The 22,892-nt window shown below is 42.7% G+C and overlaps 2 pseudogenes; one reads left to right on the plus strand and one right to left on the minus strand.

Moving 5' to 3' along the window:
• Positions 1 to 511: 511 nt before the first annotated feature.
• On the plus strand, positions 512 to 22,389 carry LOC118856909 (annotated as a pseudogene).
• Positions 4,527 to 5,474, minus strand: LOC118853754 (annotated as a pseudogene).
• Positions 22,390 to 22,892: the final 503 nt, after the last annotated feature.

The following is a 22,892-nucleotide window of genomic DNA, read 5'->3' on the forward strand; positions in this document are numbered from 1 at the left end:
TAGAGGTTGGGATATGGAATGGGGTTAGCCACTCCTCTCATACTTGACTCAGCATGCAAATCAAATATATTCCTTCATGAGTCATCACCAGAAAAGGAAAATAGGGTTGGGAGGTAGCCACTCTACAGAATGCCAAAGGACTCTGCTTTTCAGCTGATAAGAGGACTCTTTGTCATCTCAAAGTTCAAGTCTCTCAGTACTGAATCACAAATAAGTAGAAACAGGCCCCCTAACTTCCATATAGTATCCTGGAACCAGGAATTGTTACTCTGAGCATGCTTTAGTGAAGGTTGGTGTCTCGGTTATATTGAGAAAAGTTTGCATTTATGGACTTTCATTCAACAAACATTTATTAAGATCCTATTGTGTGAAATGCAAATTGATGGAGTTGGAAAGGTTAAAAAAATAAAATAGTTTTTTTCCTTTAAGTTGCCAAAATAAAACAATCTCTTCCTTTAAGGAGTTCATATTCTTTTTGAGGCTATGCTTCCGGCCCAAGGTTGAGAAAGGGATGGTTAGGGGAGGTCACTCACCTTAGGTAAGAAAAATAAGGATTTCTTTTGGGAAGTTAGATGCTGACTTGACTTCACAGTGGCAGTCCCACACAAGGGTCTTTTGTGAAAAGGTAGAATTAAGCAGCAGCCTTTATTAGGTGCGGATCACCCAACCACTTCCTCCCTGCTTTGAGGCAACAAAGGCAAGTGAAATAAAAAGAGACCTGGACAAGAGTCAGGCACCTTGGGTTCTAGATCCACTTCTGCCATCAACATACTATATCATCCTGAGCAAATCTCTTTCCCTTTCTGGGCCTCAGTTTCCCTATCTGTAAGTTGACTTCAAAGTACCTTGGCGCTGTGACATTCTCTGTTCTTATAGTTAGAAAGTCATATACGGACACAGGGTGAGTTGAAGATGAAGGGAAGATACCTAAAAGAAATAAAATCAAATTAAGGGATGAGAGAGCAATATATTGAGAGAGGGAGATAGGGAGAGATAGAATGGGGTGGATTATCTCGCATAAAGGTGGCAAGAGGAAGCAGTTCTGTGGGAGGAGGGGAGAGGGCAGGTGAGGGGAATGAGTGAATCTTCCTCTCATCAGATTTGACCTGAGGAGGGAATACCATACATACTCAATTGGGTATCTTACCCCACAGGAAAGAAGAGGGAAGAAGATAAAAAAAGGAGGGGATGATGGAGGGGAGGACAGATGGGGGTGGAGGTAATCAAAAACAAACACTTTGGAAAGGGGACAGGGTCAAGGGATAAAATTCAATAAAGGGGGATGGGTTGGGAAGGGGCAAAATATAGTTAGTCTTTCACAACATGAGTACTGTGGAAGGGTTATACATAATGATACACATGTGGCCTATGTTGAATTGCTTGACTTCCTAGGGAAGGTAGGTGGGAAGGGAAGAGGGGAGAGAATTTGGAACTCAAAGTTTTAAAAACAGATGTTCAAAAACAAAAAAAAAGTTTTTGCATGCAACTAGAAAATAATATACACAGGCAATGGGGTGTAGAAATTTATCTAGCCCTACAAGAAAGGAAGGAAAAAGGGGATGGGAGGGGAGTGGGGTGACAGAACGGAGGGCTGACTGGGGAAAAGGGCAACAAGAATATACACCATCTTGGAGTGAGTGGCAGGGTAGAAATGGGGAGAAAATTTGTAATTCAAACTCTTGTGAAAATCAATGCTGAAAACTAAATATATTAAATAAATTAAAAGGAAAAAAAATTATGGATCTCCTTTTCTAATTGGTTAACTTTCTTTTCATAATCTTTTTTTTTTCTTGGATTGTTCTTTTTTTCCTCAATCTGTTTCATTTGATTTTCAAAGTCTTTTTAAAGTTCTTCTATGAATTCTTTTGGGGTAGGCAACCATTTGATGTTACTCTTTGGGGTAGGAAAGGCTTCTTTTGCTTCAGTGTCCTCCTCTGAAGATGAACCCCAGTCTTCTCTATTCCCATAATAACTTTCTTTGGTTGGGTTCCTTCTCCTTTGCCTGCTCATTTAAAAAAATATTTATAGCAACATGTAATCAACCTGTAGCTCTGGGGTAGTGATGATGGTGCCTCTGGTCTCAGGTCCTCCTTCAGTTCTCCCCTCTGGCCTAGAACCGAAAACAAGAACTCTAGCCTCCTGTAAGTAAAGTCAGCAGCATCCCTGCTCCACTGCTTCTGCATTCACTGGTCATATGCTGGTTCCTTCTCACCCAGGGCCACATCTAGTCTTGGCAGCACAGCTGAGTCTGGCATCCCTTATCAGAAGAGGTTCCCTCAATCTTCCCCCACTCAAATGTCCAACTCCCCACACTGTCCAGAAGGTGAAAATTCCTGTAGCTGGGACTGAGGCTATCTCCCAACCCAGCTAGCCCCAGGGTTCACCTCTGGCTGTTTCAGCATAATTAGTCTGGAGATGTTTACACTTCACAGGAACCAAAACTTGGTTCTGAGATTTTTCTCCCATTCTTCTCTTATTGTCCTGGGAAGGCAACTGTTCTGCCGTAACTATTATTTATTTTTACTGCTCCGTGTTTGCCCTAAGGTGCTATTTTGTCTTGTTTGCAAAGGAAATCTGGAGAGCTTGGAATTTTCTGACCTACTCTGTCATCTTCCCAGAATCCTCTTTCCAGACATTTTCAATAAAACTCTCTGTCTCTTGTTTACAGGATGCTGGTCAGCCTATATGACTGGTTTTGGAATGCCAAATATTGGTTCCCTCGTCCATACTCATGGGCTGACTTGGAAGATTCAGATGGGGCCGTATACCCTCACCCCAAGGACTTGCTGGTAGTTGTTCCATTGACATTTGTCATAACAACTGTCAGATATATCTTTGAGAGGTAAGTCAACTGTGAGTTCCTCCCCATTCTTCATTTTAAAAATATTATTTGTTTTTGACATTGTTTTCTTTTTAAGTTTTGAATTCCAAATTCTCTCTTTCACTCCTACCCTTCCCCTCCCCACTGAGAAGGCAAGCAATATGATATAAATTATGCATGTGAAAATCATATAAAATATATTTCCATAAGCTATATTTAAATAAAAGCAAGAAAACTAAAGAAAATGAGAAAATTATACTTCAATTTTCACTCAGAGTTCATCATTTCTCTCTCTCTGGAAGTGGATAGCATTTTTTCATCTTAAATCCTTTGGAAGTATCTTGGATCACTGTATTTATCAGAGTAGCTAAGTCTTTTACAGTTGATCATCATCATAACATTGCTGTTACTCAGCACAATGATCCCCCGGTTCTTCTCACTTCACTTTGCGTCAGTTCATATAAGTCTTGCCATGTTTTTCTGAAACCACTCCCTTGTGGTTTCCCACAGGACAATAGCACTCCCTCATAATCATATGTCACAACTTGTTCAGCCATTCACCAATCGATGAGCAGCCCCTTGATTTTCAATTCTTTGCCACCACAAAAAAAACTACTATGAATACCTTTTGTACATAGAGGTCCCTTTCCCTTTTCTTTAATCTCTTTGGGATACAGACCAAGTAGTACTGTGTCAAAGAGCATGTACAGTTTTATGGACCTTTGGACCTAGTTCCAAATTGTTCTCCAGAATATTTGGACCAGTTCACTACTCTACCAACAATTCATTAATACACCTACAGTTCAATAGTGTACCTATTTTTCTCTTATCCTCCAGCATTTGTCATTTCTGAGAGGTATGAGTTGTTTTAATTCACCTTTTTCTAATCATTAGTGATTTAGAGTATTTTTTCATATGGCTATAGATAGCTTTGATTTCTTTTCATTAAAACTGCCTGTTTACATCCTTTGACCATTTATTAATTGGGGAATGGCTCTTATTTTTGTAAATTTGACTCAGTGCTATACTCAGCATATGTTTGAGAAACGAGGCCTTTATCATAGAAATTAGCTGTAAAAATTTGTAATATTATTTCATTGTCTATGGTACTTCTTAGCAAAATATAGTTTCCATGGTTACCCCTTTTAATAAGGTTTATTTTTGCTTTTGCTTTGCCTGAGATTATGATTGCTATCCTTGCATTTTTTAGTTCAGCTAAAGCATATTCAATTGTGTTCCAGACCTTTATTTTAACTCTGTGTATATCTTTCTGTTTCAAGTGTGTCTCTTGTAAACAACGTTTTGTCGGATTCTGATTTCTAACCCATCCTGCTATGTCCTTTCATTTCATGAGTGAGCTCATGCCATTCACATTCATAGTTATAGTTACTAACTGTGTATTTCCCTTCATTTTATTTTCTTCTAACTTTTTAGCTTGCCCCTCTTCAAAAATTAATTTTGTTTCTTTTTTGGGGAGGCGGGATTCTGGTCCAGTTTTATTAGGAGTAAGGCACTTGAGAACTGGGTGAGGCTGCAATGGCAGAAGTGGGCTGGAGAAGGTTTAAATTGGGCTAACTCTAAGGTAGAGGGGGGAGTTGAGAGGGTTCCTTCAATGCTAAGGCAGGGGAGGAGAGGAATAGGGAAAAAACGAGGACAGTCATGATGGGGTCTGGACTCAAAGCGGGACAGGGTATAAGACAGAAAGCTAGCAGAAGAGGGCTCGGAATGGAGCTTTCTGGGAAGTCCAAGTGACCATTAGGGCCCATTTCAGTTGCTTGTAGGTGACAAACATCACTACATTCCAGGAACCCCCAAGCAGAGGAAGGAAGGTATGAACCCTTTGTAGAAGGCTTGGGGTCCTTCCTTCCGAAGCATGGTGAGGGCACAGAGGCCAGCACTGGCATGCTGGCCCATGGCAGAGTTCATGTATCTCATCTAGACCACATCCACAGGGAAAGCAATGATGGTGGTGCAGAAACCAGCCCCAAAGGCTGATGTGAAGTGGCATGGAAGGTCATCAGTCATGGGATAGGCCTTCAGGAGGGCATCTTTGATGAGATCATAGGTCATCAGCTCAGTACAGTCGATGATAGCATTGTGAGCAACATTGGGTGAAGTTCCTTTCCATGAGCCCAAAAGGCCTTCCTCTCGAGCAATAGTCTTACAGGCATCCACTGTACCCTGGTATCTCTGGCTGCAACCTTCATGAGCCTGGGCTTGGAAACGTACCTTCACCACATCTGTGGGTTGAGCCAGTGCCACTGCCAGTGCCCCTGTGGTGCAGCCTGCCAGGAGGTGGCTCCCAATGCCTGCATGCTCAGATCCCTTGGTGTAGAACTGCTTGACAGTTATAGAGGCCAATGCTGACAGAGGCAGAACTCATCTGGTACTGCAACCCAGCCACCAGCCCATTGTACAGACTGTTAGGGCCCTCAGTCTTCACGATGGTCAGGATAGTGCCCATGACACCCTGATACTGGGCATTGGTAAAGGAACCTCGGATGGCCCCCTGGCTCTCTCCTAGAATCTGCAGCTGGACTTTGGCTATGTCCAGGGGGAAGATGATGAGGTCAGAGATGCAGGCAGCGGTGTTAGCCCCAAAGAATTTTACAGTGTCTGTTGGAGGCATATCTGTAGGCTTAAATCCAACCATGATGAGTGCTGGCTTTCTGCTACTTCCCAGGAGGCAGAGGAGAAATGGAAAAATAGTCTCCACTGATTGAGCAAGACAAGAGCCAAAGTCCTGATCTGGAGGGTCTCAAGATGATGGCACCTTGATCAAGCTTCTCTAAAGGTGTCTCGCTCTTCAAAGTTGCTCACAGCAACCATGGCCCACTTCCCTTGATTTTCCATAGAAAGTTGTTGAGAAACTGAACACCTAATGATCATACTATGTACCCGGGACTGTAGAGGAAAACACAAAGAGGTGGTGGGAGGCACGAGGCCTACAGCAGAGTCCAACATCCAGAGGGGCTGCTTAGCTTTCTCTCCACAGGGTAGCAGAGGTCTCAGCCTTGGAGAAGATTGATGCTCATACTCAATTAATTTTGTTTCTAACCACTGCCTCTCTTAATCTTTTACCTTCTTCCCCTCCCATTTCCCTATTGGGTAAGCTACATTTCTCTACACAACTGAGTGTGTGTATCTGTATATACACATACAGACATATATTCTTCTCTCTTTGAACCAATTCCAATAAGAGTAAGGTTCAAGTATTGCCTACCCCTCCCTATTTTTTCCTTCACCGTAAAAATTCTCCTTGCACACCTCTTTTATGTGAGAAAACATTCCCCATTCTGCCTCTCCTTTCCCCCTTCTCCTAGTGTATCCCTCTTTCTCACTCCTTCATTTTTTTGGAGATCATTTCAATGTAATCAACTTATATTCATGCCCTCTGTCTATGTAAAGACCTTTTAATTGCCCTAATAATAACAAAGTTCTTAGAAGTTACATGTATCATATTACTGTATAAGAATATAAACAATTCAACTTTCTTTAGATCTTTATGATTACTCTTTCATGTTACCTTCTTATGCTTCTATTGAATCTTCTTATATTTGAAAGTCAGTTTTTCTATTCAACTCTGATCTTTTCATCAGGAATACTTCAAAGTCCTCTACTTCATTAAATGTCATTTTCCCCCCTGAAGTATTATCTGTTTTGCTGGGCAGGTGATTCTTGGCTGTAATCCTAGCTCTCTTACCCTCCAAAATATCATATTCCAAGTCCTCCAGTCCTTTAATGTAGAAGCTACTAAATGTTGTGTTATCCTCACTGTGCTCCACGATATTTGGATTGCTTCTTTCTGACTGTTTTTAGTATTTTTTCCTTGACCTGGAAGCTCTGGGATTTGGCTATAATATTCCTGGGAGTTTTCATTTTGGGATCTCTTTCAGGAGGTGATCAGTGGATTATTTTGATTGTTATTTTGCCCTCTGTTTCTAGGATATCAAGGCAGTTTTCCTTGATAATTTCTTGAAATATGATGTCTAAGCTTTTTTTTGGACTATAGCTTTCATGTAGTCCAACAATTCTTAAATTATCTCTCCTTGATCTATTTTCCAGATCAATTGTTGTTCCAATGAAATATTTCACATTTTCTTCTACTTTTTCATTCTTTTTATTTTGTTTTATTATTTCTTGATGTCTCATAGAATCATTAGTTTCCACTTGTCCAATTCTAATTTTTAAAGAATCATTTTATTCAGTGAGTTTGTATCTTCTTTTCCATTTAGCCAATTCTACTTTTTAAGGAGTTGTTTTCTTCTTACATCACTCATTTCTTTTCCCAATTTTTCCTCTACCTCTCTTCTTCAACAATCTTATTTTAAAATTCTGATCTCTTCCATAAATTCTTTTTGGACCTGAGACAAATTCACATTTTTCTTCAATCCTATGGATGTCACCATTTTAATATTGTTGTCCTCATCTGAGTTTGTGTTTTGATATTCCCTGTCACCGTAGGTCAGGTGACTTCTATGGTCGGGTTCTTTTTTTTGTTGCTTGTTTTTCCAGCCTATTTCTCCACTTTTAAACTTCATGTTAAAATTGTGCTTTGCTCCCTGGGTGGAGAAGGCACTATCCAAAGCTTCAGGGTTTTTCCTGTTGTTTTCTTTGTCTAAGGTGGTATGATCTAAGGAGAGGTGTGGTCACTGCTGTCCTGCCCTGTTCTTTGGTCTGTGAGTGACCACAAATGCTGTTTTCTGTCTGGCAGTCACTATGGTCAGGGTCCCCACTCTCTTGCAGCCACATGCTCTGGTGTGCTAGTGTTTCTTCTTGCCCTGGGACTGCAATCCAGAACGGGCTGTGGGCAATATAACAGAGTCCTGCACCCAGTGCCAGCAAAGGGTCCCTTATAATCTCCTCACCAGTTGTCCAATCCCCCTTACTGTCTGTGGGCTGAGAACTCTGGAAGTCACTGCCACAGATTTAGTTGCCCCCAAGGTCTGCTGCTGGCTTGCTGAAGCATGGCTATTGGCTACCCTGTGCAGAGGCCCTGTCATTGCTGGTTTGTTCCAGGGCTTGGTGCCTTACATCATCCTTTGGACTGTGTTCCCCTCTCACCACGTTAAGATAGACCTTTCTTGCCAACCTGCTAAGTCATCTTGAGCTGAAATATTGTTTCACCCTATCCTTTCGTTGGCTTTGCCGCTCCAGAATTTGTTTTGTGGCATTACTTTAAAGTTGTTTGGAGGGGAATTTGCAAGAAGTCAGGTGAATCCCTGCCTTGGCTTCACCTCCAACAAAATACTTCTCGTATAAAGTCAGATCTGAACAATTTGAAAAGTATCAATTGCTCGTAGGTAAGCCAAGCCAATATAACTAAAATGACAAATCTACTTAAATTATTTTATTCAGTGCCATACCAAGCAAACTATCAAAAACTTGTTTTATAGAACTAGAAAAAATAATAACAAAATTCATCTGGAAGAAGAAGAGGTCAAGAATATTATGAGAATTAATGAGGAAAAAATGTGAGAAAAGGTAGCCTAGCCACACTAGATCTCAAACTGTATTATAAAATGGTAATCGTCAAATCAATCTGGTACTGGCTAAGAGATAGACTTGTAGTTCAGTGGTACATATTACAATACAGTATACACGATATACAGTAGTAAATACACAATATACAGTAGTTAATGACCATAGTAATCCAGTGTTTTCATCAACCCCAAAATCCAAGCTTTTGGGACAAGAACTCACTATTTGACAAAAACTGCTTGGGAAACTAGAAAGCCATTTGGCAGAAACTAGGTTTAGGCCAACATCTCATACCAGGTACCAAAATAAGGTTAAAATGGGTATTATGATTTAGACATAAAGGGTGATACCATAAGCCAATTAGGGGATTATGGAATATTTTACCTGTCTGATCTACGGATAATGAAAGAACTTATGAGCAAACAAGAGATAGCATTATGAGATATAAAATGGACTATTTTGATTATATTAAATTAAAAGGTTTTTGTACAAAGAAAACAAATGTAACCAAGATTAGAAGGAAAGCAGAAAACTGGGGCAAGTTTTTTAAAGCAAAGTCTCTAATAAAGGCCTTAGAGAACTGAGTCAAATTTATAAGAAAAGAAGTCATTCCCCAATTGATAGATGATCAAATGATATGAACAGGCACTTTTCAGGTTTTAGTTTTCAGGATTTCAGGAATGGGTGAAATTCTTCATTTTTGTCAACAAAAATTTAGCTTTTAAGTATCTTTTTAAAATTATTGCTTTCCACTATCATTAACTAACATCTCAAGACACCATAAATACTTGTCCCATTGGTAAGTTCCTCCAGGAACCTCCATTTTGAGGAAGGTCCCAGACCAGGTATCTTTAATTCTCAAGATTTTGTCATGATGCCCCTAAAACAGGTATCTTCCCTTCCCCTCTCCACTTCAGCTCCATTCTATCTGATGTCTTCCCTAATTAGAATGTAAGTTTCTTGATGACAGGAATTGTCTTTTTACTTCCCCAGTTCTTTGATCAATACTTTGTATATAGTAAGCACCTAATAAATGCTTGTTGACTTGACTTAGGGCAAGGTTTCTTATTAACAGCATTGGCTAAAAGTCAATATTTTAAATAGTTGATTATTTCAAACTTTCAACTCCTTTTCAGGTCTAATTAGAGCACCATTGTTTTTACCTCATTATATAGCTGATGGAGCACACATTATTAATGCTATCTTCAATTTGTAGTTTCTTCTTTGTAAGAATATTTTTAAGTCATTTGTCCTCTTGTAGACTAGTTTAGTTAACAGTTGTTAATATGTCAGTTCACTTACTTGGGCACATGTAAACTGCAGTAGATTAGAGAAGTAAAGAAGCTGTGAGAGTAGTCATCATCTTTGTCTTCCTTTCTTACAATGAGTCATCAGCTCTTCTGGCTGTATAGTCAATAAGGAAATCCCATCATATCACAATGGTACCCAGCAAGGACTGAAAGCAGGCCGTCCAATGCTTCTCCACTTAGAACCAGGAATGACATTTTTGAGCATGCTCCATGGGATGGCACTTGCTCCATAGAGAACTCCCAAAGGTTCAGATTTTCAGTGATAGAAGGGACTCCTAGGTTTTCACCTCTTCCTGTCTTCTCTCCTAGGACTGTTGGGTTGCCCCTGAGCAGGCTCCTGGGTGTGCGTGATGGCCGCAGGATCAAGCCTTCTCACAACCCCATCCTGGAGTCCTTTTTCCGCACCCAGAGTCAGAATCCAGAAGAGGTGAGTAGGGGCCTAATTAGGATAATATTAAAGAGCCCAGTGGTTTAAGCCCCAGTCTCCTTCAGCAGGGAAATACTTGCTATTCACTAGTTTCTGAATAGGAAGCAGGGGAGATAGAGTGGGCTGTGTGCCTGGGACTGACTCACAAACAGGCTCCCCATGGTACCATCTATCCTCAGAAGAGCAATTCTTGTGATGAACACCAAGATCTGCCAAGCTCTAGCATCGGCATGGATTAGGAGATCACAAAAACTGGGTTCTCACCTCAGCTCTGCTAATGCCTTGCTGTGTGACTTTGGTCAAGCCATTTCCCACCTCTAAGCATCTGTTAAATGAGGAGAATGAACCTAATGTATTCTTAAGTCATTCCCAGATTTCACTTTCTATGTTCTGTGGGTAAAGGTTTGCAACCTAGGAATCATCTTCAATTCTCCCCTCTCACTCTCCCACATCCTCTTCTTTCCACTCACCCAACAACCACCCTAAGTCTAGCCCTCTCGTCCCTACTATTACAATAACCTTCTCCTTGGTCCCTTTGCATCCAGTATCTTTCTTCTCTATGCCATCCTCCCCACAGCTGCTAAATAGATCATTTCTAAAATTCAGGTCTATATTGTTACTCTCCTACTGAAGAAGCTTCAGTGGCTACCTATTACCACTAGGCTAAAATACAAACTCATCTGTTTAAAGCCCTTTACATCCTATCTTAAGCTTATTTTCCAGGCAGATGGCACATTTAATCCCTGTCATGCCTTCTGTGTTCCAGCTATACTTGCTGACTTGCTGTTTGTTTGTGGGGAACAACTTTCCCTCTCCAACCTCTCTGCTCAAGCTGTAACCTATGCCTGGAATGCTTTCCCTCCTTACCTCCAGCCTATTGATCCACAGTTCAAGCACCACCTCCTAAGACCCCTTTCTGTGTTTCCCTGTTTTTAGTGCTCTCAGAAGTGAGCAAGGCACTTCACGTGTGTTACCTCATCAGATATTTTAACACCCTTGTGAGGTAGATGCTTTTATTTACAGATGAGGCAACTGAGAGGCAAAGAGCAAGGTCACACAGCTAGTAAGAGTCCAAGGCAGGATTCGAACCCAGGTCTTCCTGACTTCAAGTCCAAAAATTCCAGCCACTATAGTACCTGGCTGCTTCCTTTTATGGACAGGGAATGTTTCATTTTTATCTTTGTACATACAGTACGTAGCTCATAATAGGTGTTTTAAAATGATGCTGAATTGAATTCAATTCTGAGGTCCCTCTCATGTTCTGTATTGTCAGAGATTCCTTCAACATGGGCCTTTTCCTCCCCCTCCTCCCGACAGGCAACAAAACCATGGAAGGGACCAAGGTGTGACTTGATGAATGTTTTGATAGTGGAACATATACCATTGGCTCTGTGGGAAAGGGAGGAGGCAACCCTACCCTCTCCTTGCCATTCCCTGTAACTCTTTCCAATTCTTGGGGCAGAGCAGGCAGTGGGAAGTTCCTAGGTGTTGAGGGGAGTGGGAGAGGGGATTGGGCAAACTTGAGGGAGAGGACATTTTCCACATAGTCTTTGGGGCTGTGGTCTTCCCTTTCTCTGCTTGACCTCCAAACCCCTTACCCTCCTGCTGTCCCCAGGCTCAGCTGAGTCACCTAGCCACCCAATGCAGCCTCTCCTTGAGGCAAGTTCAACGCTGGTTTCGACGCCGGAGAAACCAGGAGAGACCATTACTGAGCGTGAAATTCTCCGAAGCTTGGTGAGCTGAGGGAACCCGATGAAGGAGCGGCTCCAAACAGTCCATTCTGGGATAAGGGGATTATGAGACCAGGCCTGGCCAAGGAAGCAGAGGCCCATTTCATGTGTCTGCCAGTCCACCCACCCTGGCAGTAACCTTGTCCACTAACCCCATCCTCTCCTCATTAAATTTGTTTTTTTAATTTCCAGTTGGAGAGGTGTAGTTTACTTTTCTTCTTTCTTTGGAGGCTTACTCACTATCTACAATGTGAGTATGCCCTATCCCATCTTCACCATATGTCCCGTCCATCCCCATTTGTCCTTTTCATCCCATCTATGCTTGTTACATTACCCTCTGACCCTTTCTATCCCTTCCTTCTTCTTCTTCCTTCCCCCTCTACCCTCTTACCTTCTTCATGTCTGTCCTCATTCTTCCTCTCTGTTCCTAAACTGTTTGTCCCATTTCTTCTTACCTTTCTCATCTTTCCTACCCATTTCCCTTCTCTTCATTCCCTTATATCCTCATACGCTTCTTACACCATCCATCCCCTTGGGCCTTCTCGTCCTTTCCATCTTCATTCTTTTCATTCCTTTCCATCCTCATTTTCATCCCTCTCCTCCTCCTCCTGTCCTTCCCATTCTACTTCCCTCTATCCCCTCATCCTTTTCATCTCTCTCCTCTTTGCCCCACTCTGCCTTTTTAGCATTCCTCTTTTAGCTCCATCATCTTTATCTCTCCTTGACCCTCCTTAGCTCTCTCATTCGTTGACTTTTTCCTCATGTTCATTCCACGCCTTCCCTCAATGTCTCTACCAGTGGGAGGAATGCATGACTATATCCATTCCAGGGGTTCTGCAGCTAGATGGGCCCATCTGAGAAACAGAAAGGATGAATCAGAAACTTTGAGTAAAATGTGATAATGGCATATGATGGCATCAGGTCATTGAAGCAGGGTTTGTGGGGAGAATACATCTAGGCTGGGGTAAAGGAAGAATGTAGGGATAGGCAGACAGGTGCTTAGTTTGTATGGGCCTAGAGTGGTAGGTGACCCATTTGGGAGTACAATTTGGTCATGTCCTATTGGGTTGGTGCCCAGTTTGAGAAACCACCCTAGCCCCACCCCCAGTTCAGGCTATACCATAGCCAACACAGAGAAGGGTCAGATGCTGATGATTCAGAGGAAAGGACCAGAGCAGGAATCTGGGGCCAAACCTCTCCTTGACCTTTCTTTGTCTCTGACTTGCTTCCCTGAGAAGGAAAGAGAAAGGGGAAGCCAGGGAAATGATGGATGTTTCTACAAAGTGGGGCTAAAATATTTCCTATTGAGTGTTTGGAATTTCCTGGGGAAATACCCAACTCAAGCTATGGGGCAGAGCCACTGCCTGTGGAGGCTGGCCTTGATGAGGGCAGTTTCCAGGGACTTGACCCTTGTTTCTTCCAGGAGCCATGGTTCTGGAAGCCTGAGCTATGCTGGAATGAATTCCCTAAACAGGTGAGCAGCTCCAGGACAAGGGTGGGTATCAGAGATGCCCTTTAAAGTGGATCCTAGTTGCTGAAGCCTATGTTCACTCCAAATCCCAGCATCCAACTGTTGGAAGGGACCTTCAGAGGCTGTATCTGAACAGGAATCCCCTCTACAGCAAACCTAACCAGAGCTCATAAAGTCTCTATTGGAAGGCCTTGAGCACAGCCCGTTCTCCTTTGGGACAGCTCTAAACATTAGCATGTATTTCCCTACATTAGACTTAATTTAACTCTTTGGCAATCTACCTTTTGCTCTGGTTTGCCTTGGGAAGCCAAGCTGAAGTTCTTCCACATTTGCAAACACTTGAAACCGGCTTTCTTCTCCCATCTACTTCTACCCCTCTCCAAGGTACATATTTCCATGATTTTTTTCAGGTTAGATGATGGCAGGACATGATTTCAAGGATTTCTGCCATTCTGATTGTCCTCTTCTGGGCCTGCTCCAGTTTACCAACACAATACCTACAATGCCCGGAACTAAAAATAATGCTTCAAGTGAGGTCTGACTAGGAGGCCTGGATTAAACTCCACATCCCCAGCAGGGACTGTTGTGAGCAAGGAAGCAGAGAGCCAGGTGGTTGAGGATAACTTTGCCCCCAAGATGATTGAACTCAGTCCTAGCTGTGGCCCCTTTGGGCAAGAAGAATTTAAAAGCAATTTTTAAGCAAAGAGCTCCCAAGACTCCAGGGAACCTCCTTGCAAATTTTTTTTAAACTTCCTTCTGAGTGGTTTTTATCAGCTTTTATGTTCCTTAGTTTCTTTTTAGCTATCTTGGGAATTTCTTGGAGAAGGGGACATATAAGCAAAGGGAGGAAGATATTTGAACACATTTTTATTAAATGAGTTATAAGTTTGAGCCCTCAGGCTCTGGGTGATCCATCACCCCAGATGCAGAATGGTCACTTTGGAATATTTCCTGCCTAATCCAAAACACTATTCATCTCACAACACAGCCTAATATTGAATTAGAGATTTTTTTAAATTTTGTTTTGCTTTGTGGGGCTTTTTTGTTGTTGGTTTGTTTGTTTGCTTTCAGATCATGCTGCTATCTCCTATGGAGCTAGTTTGCAGGTCATTAAAAAAACCAAATGTTATTCATACTAATTGCTCTCTAGTCAACTGCTTCCCTATCTTGTATCTAGGAAGCTGAATTTTTAACCCAAGTGTACATTTATTACATTTATCTATGTTATATTTATTTTTAAGGGATTTTGTTGATTTATTATTTTTAGTTTTCAGCATTGATTTTCACAAGAGTTTGAATTACAAATTTTCTCCCCATTTCTACCCTCCCAAGGTAGCATATATTCTGGTTGCCCCATTCCCCAGGCAGCCCTCCCTTCTGTCACATGACTCCCTACCCCCAAACCCCTTTTCCTTTACTTTCTTGAGGGGCAAGACAGATTTCTATGCCCCATTGCCTGTATATCTTATTTCCTAATTGCATGCAAAAACTTTTTTTTTGAACATCTGTTTTTAAAACTTTGAGTTCCAAATTCTCTCCCCTCTTCCCTCCCCACTCACCCTCCCTAAGAAGGCAAGCAATTCCACACAGGCCACATGAGTATCATTATGTAAAACCCTATCACAATACTCATGTTGTGAAAGACTAACTATATTTTGCTCCTTCCTATCCTGTCCTCCTTTATTCAGTTTTCTCCCTTGACCCTGTCCCTTTTCGAAAGTGTTTGTTTTTGATTACTTCCTCCCCCTATCTGTCCTCCCTCCTATAGTCCCCCCTTTTTTTAAATCTCCTTCCTCCTTCTTTCCTGTGGGGTAGGATACCCAATTGAGTATGTATAGTATTCCCTCCTCAGGTCAATTCCGATGAGAGCAAGATTCACTCATTCCCCCTCACCTGCCCCCTCTTCCCTTCCAACAGAACTGCTTTTTTCTTGCCACTTTTATGTGAGATAATTTACCCATTCTATCTCTCCCTTTCTCCCTCTCTCAATATATTCCTGTCTCGTCCCTTAATTTAATTTTATTTTTTTAGATATCATCCCTTTATATTCGACTCACCCTGTGCCCTCTGTCTCTCTATATATGTATATTCCCTTCAGCTACCCTAATACTGAGGTCTCATGAATTATACACATCATCTTTCCATGCAAGAATGTAAACAAAACAGTTCAATTTTAGTAAGTCCCCTATGATTTCTCTTTGTTGTTTACCTTTTCATGCTTCTCTTGATTCTTGTGTTTGAAAGTCAAATTTTTTATTCAGCTCTGGTCTTTTCACTGAGAAAGCTTGAAAGTCCTCTATTTTATTGAAAGTCCATATTTTGCCTTGGAGCAAGATACTCAGTTTTGCTGGGTAGGTGATTCTTGGTTTTAATCCTAGCTCCATTGACCTCTGGAATATCATATTCCAAGCCCTTCGATCCCTTAATGTAGAAGCTGCGAGATCTTGTGTTATCCTGATTGTGTTTCCACAATATTCAAATTGTTTCTTCCTGGCTGCTTGCAGTATTTTCTCCATAGTCTGGGAGCTCTGGAATTTGGCCACAATATTCCCAGGAGTTTTCTTTTGGGATCTTTGTCAGGAGGTGATCCGTGGATTCTTTCAATTTCTATTTTAACCTCTGGCTCTAGAATATCAGGGCAGTTCTCCTTGATAATTTCTTGAAAGATAATATCTAGGCTCTTTTTTTGATCATGGCTTTCAGGTAGTCCAATAATTTTTAAATTCTCTCTCCTGGATCTATTTTCCAGGTCAGTGGCTTTTCCAATGAGATATTTCACATTGTCTTCCATTTTGTTATTCCTTTGGTTCTGTTTGGTAATATCTTGATTAATCATAAAGTCTCTAGCTTCCACTTGCTCCAATCTAATTTTTAAGGTATTATTTTCTTCAGTGGTCTTTTGGACCTCCCTTTCCATTTGGCTAATTCTGCCTTTCGAGGCATTCTTCTCCTCATTGGCTTTTTGGAGCTCTTTTTTTGAGCTCTTCTTTTTTGGGTGTCCTGTAGCCAGTCCTTGACTTGTTTTTCATGGTTTTCTCACATCATTCCCATTTCTCTTCCCAATTTTTCCTCTGCTTCTCTAACTTGCTTTTCCAAATCCTTTTTGAGCTCTTCCATGGCCTGAGACCAGTTCATGTTTTTCTTGGAGGCTTTTGATGTAGGTTCTTTGACTTTGTTGACTTCTTCTGGCTGTATGTTTTGGTTTTCTTTGTCACCAAAGAAAGATTCCAAAGTCTGAGTCTGAATCTGAGTCCGTTTTCGCTGCCTGCCCATGTTCCCAGCCAACTCACTTGACCCTTGAGTTTTTGTCGGGGTATGACTGCTTGTACAGTATAGAGTATTTTGTCCCAAGCTTGAGGGGCTATGCTACTGTTTTCAGGGCTACACAGCAAGCTCTGCCACACCAGTGCTAGTCCTTCCCCAAGAACCACCAACCTCGACTGCACTAGATCTAAGCAGGCTCTGCACTCATGCTCTGATCCGCCACTTAATTCCTCCCTCCAGGTGGGCCTGGGGCCAGAAACAACTGCAGCTGTAGTTCTGTAGCTGCACCACCTCTGCTGCCCCCAGGTTGGTGGCTGAAACCATTAACTCCTTTCACTCTGTCCCTGCAGTTTTTCCCACTAACCTTCTCTGTTGTCTTTGGTGTTTGTGGGTTGAGAAGTCTGGTAACTGCCACAGCTCACTGATTCAGGGCACTAGGGCCTGTTCCACCTGGCTCCTGGTCTGGTTGGTCTGCGTGGCCCATGCTGGGCTCTGCTCTGCCCCCCGGTCCGTGCAATAGACCTTACCCCGTGACCATCCAGGCTGTCCTAGGCTGGAGCCCTGTTTCCCTCTGCTATTTCGTGGGTTCTGCAGTTCTGGAATTTGTTCAGGGGACATTTTTTACAGGTGTTTGGAAGGACCTGGATGGGAGCTCACGCAAGTCCCTGCTTTCCAGCTGCCATCTTGGCTCCACCCCCCCCCCCCCATCTATGTTATATTTAGCTCACTATTCTCTCTAGCTGGTCAAGAGCCTTTTGGATAGTCCCATCTCCTAACTTAGTGTCATGTACAAATTTGATAAACTTACTTCCCTCTCTCTCCTCTCCCTCTACAAGTCATTGATAAAAATACTAAAATGTCCAGGGATGAGCACTGATCTCTTGGGCACTTCATTAGGGACTTCCTTTCAAGTTGACATTGAGACAATGACCACCCATTGGGCCCATTCAACTAAGTCTGGAATTACTTAACCATACTATCAACTAGTCAGTATTTCTCTATTTTTTACTCCAGGAATAGCATGAGAAATTTTATTAAATGCTTGGCTACAATACAGGTGAAAATCTCTTTTCAGTATTCAATACAGTTTACTAGTAACCCCATCAGGAAAAGATAATGTGGTAAGTCAGACATTACCTGACTTGGGGAGGACTTGCCCCAGATGTCCTTTGATCAAGAGGCCCAAACATACATGGGCAGAGAAGATACAAGGCATAGTCTTTGGTCCTAGGAAATTTCTCTCCAAACAGTTTGTCTCCTCTTGACCCCTGGCTCTTTTGGTACCACAATCTGACCTGATGGTTTCTTTGACCCTCAGCCTCTGAAGCCTGCCATATACTGGTGGTACATTCTGGAGTTTGGTTTCTACCTCTCCCTCGTGATGACCTTATCCTTTGATGTAAGAAGAAAGGTGAGTGTGGTGGGAGCCTAGGCTTTGGGAAAAGTCCCAAGTGGAAAGAAAGGGAGGCCATCCTAGAAAAATTGTGAACTTAGACCTGGCTCTGTAGGACTATCCCTGGAATCCCTGGTATGATCAAAAGGGATTTGTCCCATTGAAGCAGCAAGAGCAGGCCTGGTCAACATGCTGTTATGAAGAATAGACAAGGAAGGTTTTACCCCAGAGGCCAGTTCAGGGCAGTTCAATTTGACAACCAGTGCATGCCCCCTGGAGGTCTTCTCCTCAGGTCTGTAAGTGAGCAGGTGTCCAGTTCTCCCATCATGTTGTCTGTCTTCCCCCTGACCCCCCAAATCTCTCCTACTCACCTCATCTCATTTCACTTCTCCATATGTCTCACCTAAAGTACCTTGGCCTCTCCTTGAAAGCCCCTGGCCTTCCTGCAGAGGATGTTCAAGGTGACGTAGTGTAGGGTTGCTCTGCATGGATCAGGGGCTACTAACCCTGAGCAAAGGCAAGACCAGCTCCATTCCATGGGAAATCCCAAAGGCCTTGGCCACATGGCTGCCCTCCTCTTCCCAGGACTTCAAACAGCAAATCATCCACCACTTTTCTGTCATCATCTTGATCTACTTCTCTTATTGTGGCAACTACATACGCATTGGGACCCTGGTGATGCTGATCCATGATGCATCTGATATTTTATTGGAGGTGAGTGAGTCAACCCACTGTTCACAGGAAGTTGGATTAGCCTGGATTAGCCTGAGCCCCTGGGAGCCTCATTTTTACAGGAGCTGCAGGGTCAGAGAAGGGCAGGGATCATCTTACCCCAGATGTTCCTATGCTCACAGCAGTCTGGTAATCAGGCTTGCTTCTTGTAGTTATGGCCTGCACTTTTGTCTTGAGACTTCTTCTAGCCCTGAATTCTGTGACAATGTGAAGTCAGGATTTGGCAGGTGTTGCAACAATCTGCTAGCAGCTGCTGTAGGGGTATAAGACCCACCAACAACCAGCACACAGAAAGCTGCCAATACAGGTTCTTTTGATCTGCTTTACTAAGAAAAGCAACATTAAGGGGTTAACAATCTCAATTTAATCGAACATACGAATGTCATTCACTTAGTTCAGGGGAAAAAGCCAGCACCCTGAACCTCAGAGCAAATACAAACAAATTACAAACATCAACAGACAGACCTTGTCTGATTCAAATCTCAATGCATAGTTACCAGGGATAACAATGTCCGAACATCCGGGGTTACAAGTTGGGGGGCTCTTAATTATAGCTACCCAGAGTCTCCACATCAGCGCTCCACCAAGAGTGAGAGCCCCCAGCAAATAGCTCTGTTCTCTCTTTTTATATACTCTTTAGCCATCATCAGATGTCATCTGAGTGACCAGAACTCAAGCTCCTACTATTGGCTCTGGTCTTAGCAGCCCCCTTAGGATCCTGAGGGCTTCACACTCACATAGACTTAGCACCTAGTAGATAGGGTTTGGGGCCTGGGGTTTAGCACCTAATAAGACTCAATCAGAGACACCCAACTTAATTGATATTACAGCAGGTGATGGGGTGTGTGTGTTGAGGGAGGGGAAGTATCTTTAAACATAGGGAGTAAATGGGACTGGATGAAGGGGAACTCAGCCAGGATGGGCCTAACCCTGTAACTTGGTTAAAGGAAGCATTGCCAGCTTAGTAAATGTGGCCCAACAATGAAGGGAGAAGCAACATGCAGGATACCAATCAGATAGATAATAAGCATTTATCAAGTACCTATTATGGGCCAGGCACCCTGCCAAGCACTCAGGAAACAAAGAGAGGCAAGGACGGTCCCTGCCATTGAGGAGCTCACAATCTAAAGGTGGAGACAACAAACAAATAAATATGTACAAACAAGCTATAATCAGGCTGATGGTGATGGTAGTGCCTTGAGATTAGCAAAGAACTTTACATAGGTTATTTCATTTAACTCTCTCAAGAATAATGTAAGGGAGGTGCTATTATTATCCCCATTTTACAGATAAGGAAACTGAGGCTGGGAGAAGTTAAGTGACCTGCCCAGGGTCATGCAACTAGTAAGTGCCTGGGGCTGGAGTCAAAGTTGTCTTCCCAACTCCACATCCAGTGATCAATCTACTACAACCCCCAAAGATCTGACCCAGTGAGGGACATGAGCCACATCAAGTTCTGTACTTGAGATTTAAAAAAATAAAATAAAATCTACTTACAACCCTACAATGAGGAGTTGTGGTTAGACAATACTTTTCTATGAAACTTCTGGGGCTTTCAATGGACAACAAGCTTATTGTAAGTCTGCAGGGTGGCATAATTTAGTGAGATCTTGGACTTCATTCAGAAGCCCAAAATCCAGGACAAGGCAGGTAACAGTCCCTTTGGGCTGTATATGGGTTCGACTCCATCTGGAGTGTTCAGTACAGCTCTAGTACCCACATTTAGGAAACACTTGTGGAAGGAAGAGAGCCATCAGAGAGGTATCTTGGGCACCGAGGAGCTGGAGAACTTCCTGAGGAGGGTGTCTGTGAAGCTCATGCCAAGCATGGATCAATTGGTGGCATTGGGGGTGCTTGACTCAGAGAAGACTCAGCAGTGGGAGAGTAGGACATGAGAGTTGATTTCAAGTGTTTACACTTTAAATTTGCTCTGTCTGGCCCCAAAAGCAGAAGGAGGAACTGGGTCCAGGTGAATGGTGAAGTTGCAGAGTCAAGTTCGGGCTGACTCTAAGGAAAACCTTCTTAACAGTCTGAGTGCATAATAGGCTGCCTCTGGGAAGGGATGAGATCTCCTTTGCTGGATGTAATCATGTAGAGGCTACATGACCAACCAGTGGTTGAGAAGTCAAAGTATGGGATGGACAAGATGCCCTCAAAGGTCCCTCTCTTCTCAGTTTATGTCATTGTAAGATTTCTACTCTCCTCTCCTCCAAGGCAAGCAAGATGCTCATTTATTTAAAGTGGAAGAATTCAAGCAAAATAACATTTTTCATCTTTGCTGTGGTATTTCTCATTAGCCGGATTATTGTCTTCCCATACAAGTAAGCCTGATTCCAGATGTGAAAGGTTGTGGGCAGTGACTGTGTGTCCTGGGGGGCCTGGGGGGCTTGGCACTTCAAGTCTTTCTTTTTTGGGATTTTCTGCTATCAAAAGCTGCCCTTTAAAGGGGAGTGAGAATTGGTTCCTGGTCAGGCTAGGAAGCCTGTGGGTCTTTTCAAGGTACTGTTCCCCCATACTTAGGGCTTCCTACTAAGTCCTACCCCCTTTCTGGAAGAAGAGGTCTCACCTGGGACACAAGACATTTAGAGGCCAGGCCCAGCAATGTTTCTGGTCACCTGGCCCCTACCATCACCTGAGTCTTCTCTCTTTTCAACAGAGTCCTCTACCATACCTATTATAGTTCCATGGCCAACCATAAACCCTTCTTTGGATACTACTTTAGCAATGCCTTCCTGATGACTCTTCAGATTCTGAGTGTCTTCTGGTCATTCCTGATCCTTCACATGCTCTGCAGACTTTTTATTGTAGGCAAGGTGTGTACAAAGGCTGTCTCTGGCTTTGGCCCCTGATTCTTCTGTAACCTGGCAAACCTGCTGGCCTGTTGTCTCAGAGGTCATTCCAGCAGCTGAAAGACAAGTGAATAGGAATTATAGAAAGAAGGGTCTATGCAACCAGAATAAGCCATAGGTAGGAGTAGGGGATGGAAAATGAGGATTTGGGCCTGGCATTCTAATGCTAGTAGCCACCAAGCAGTCCTGGATTGGCTGGGGGGTGGGGATGGGGAAGGGAGGAAGGTCTCACCCAAAGCCCTTTCCTCTTTCCCTCTCACTTCCCACTTTTTCCTTTCTCTACCTCTCCTGACTCTTTCATCCAATCTCTTTTTCCTCCCTTTGCCTTCTCTTTTCTACCTCTCTGTTTCTTCTTTCTCCTTGTCTTCCTGATACCTCCTTGTCTCATTTTCTCCTATCTACCTCTTTCTTTTTTGTTCCCTCCTCTTCTTGTCTGTCTTTGTACATTTTCCTCTCTTTATGAGATATTTGTAAAGTGCTTAGTGCCTGGTACATGGTAGGCACTTAATCAATATCTATCCTTTCCCCCATCCATCTTTCTCTCTCTTACTTCTCATCCTTTCTATCCCCTTATATTTCTCCTGGTTCCTATATTTCACTCCCTCTCTCTCTTATTGCCGCTCCCTATCTCTGTCTATCCTTCTTTCTCTCTCTGTGTCTGCCTCAACTTTGTTGTCTGGTTCTCAGATGCCAGATGATGTGAGGAGTGATTTAGAAGAGCAGTGCACCGGAGATGAACAGTCAGAGATAGAACAGCAGAAGAGCAGGAGTCCAGTGATATTACAGACACTCTCAGCCTTCTCCAGCCCTAGGGTGCCAGGAAAGCTGTCCTCAACCAAAAAGCGCCGGTCAGTTCCAACAACATAGCCTGGTTCGACACAGGAGCCTCAGATGGTCCAAATCAAGGATGAATTCTGCATGGCTGGTCTTCTGACCACCTAGAGATCAAGTCAATATGAGAAATCTCCCAGATTCTGATTCAGCGTTCAGCTCCATAGGACAAAACCAGAGCTGGTCCAGCACCCCTTTTCTCCCTATCTGTCTCTCCCTACCTGTATTGGGCTTGAGGGAAGAGGGGGAAAGATGGAATTTCTACATAGGATTAATGATCTTTCCCTCAAACAGCCTTTTCTCTGAGCTAATGTCCTTGAACTGATTGTTGAAGTCTATCCTGTCCCCAAACTTTTCTAATCACATGTTCCATCACTATAACATTTTTGATCACATACCTATAATATGTGCATGCTGATTTATCTCTAAATCACATAGATGCTTTTATCTCTAAATCATATGCTACTATAACTTCATGTTATACATCTTACACAAAAATAAAAATTAAAAAGAGTTGAGATAAAGATGAAATGGTGTTGTACATATTAATCATACAAAAGCCCTCCAAAATTATACTATTTTT

Source organism: Trichosurus vulpecula, chromosome 1 (genome assembly GCF_011100635.1).
Source record: "Trichosurus vulpecula isolate mTriVul1 chromosome 1, mTriVul1.pri, whole genome shotgun sequence".
Lineage (NCBI taxonomy): Eukaryota > Metazoa > Chordata > Mammalia > Diprotodontia > Phalangeridae > Trichosurus > Trichosurus vulpecula.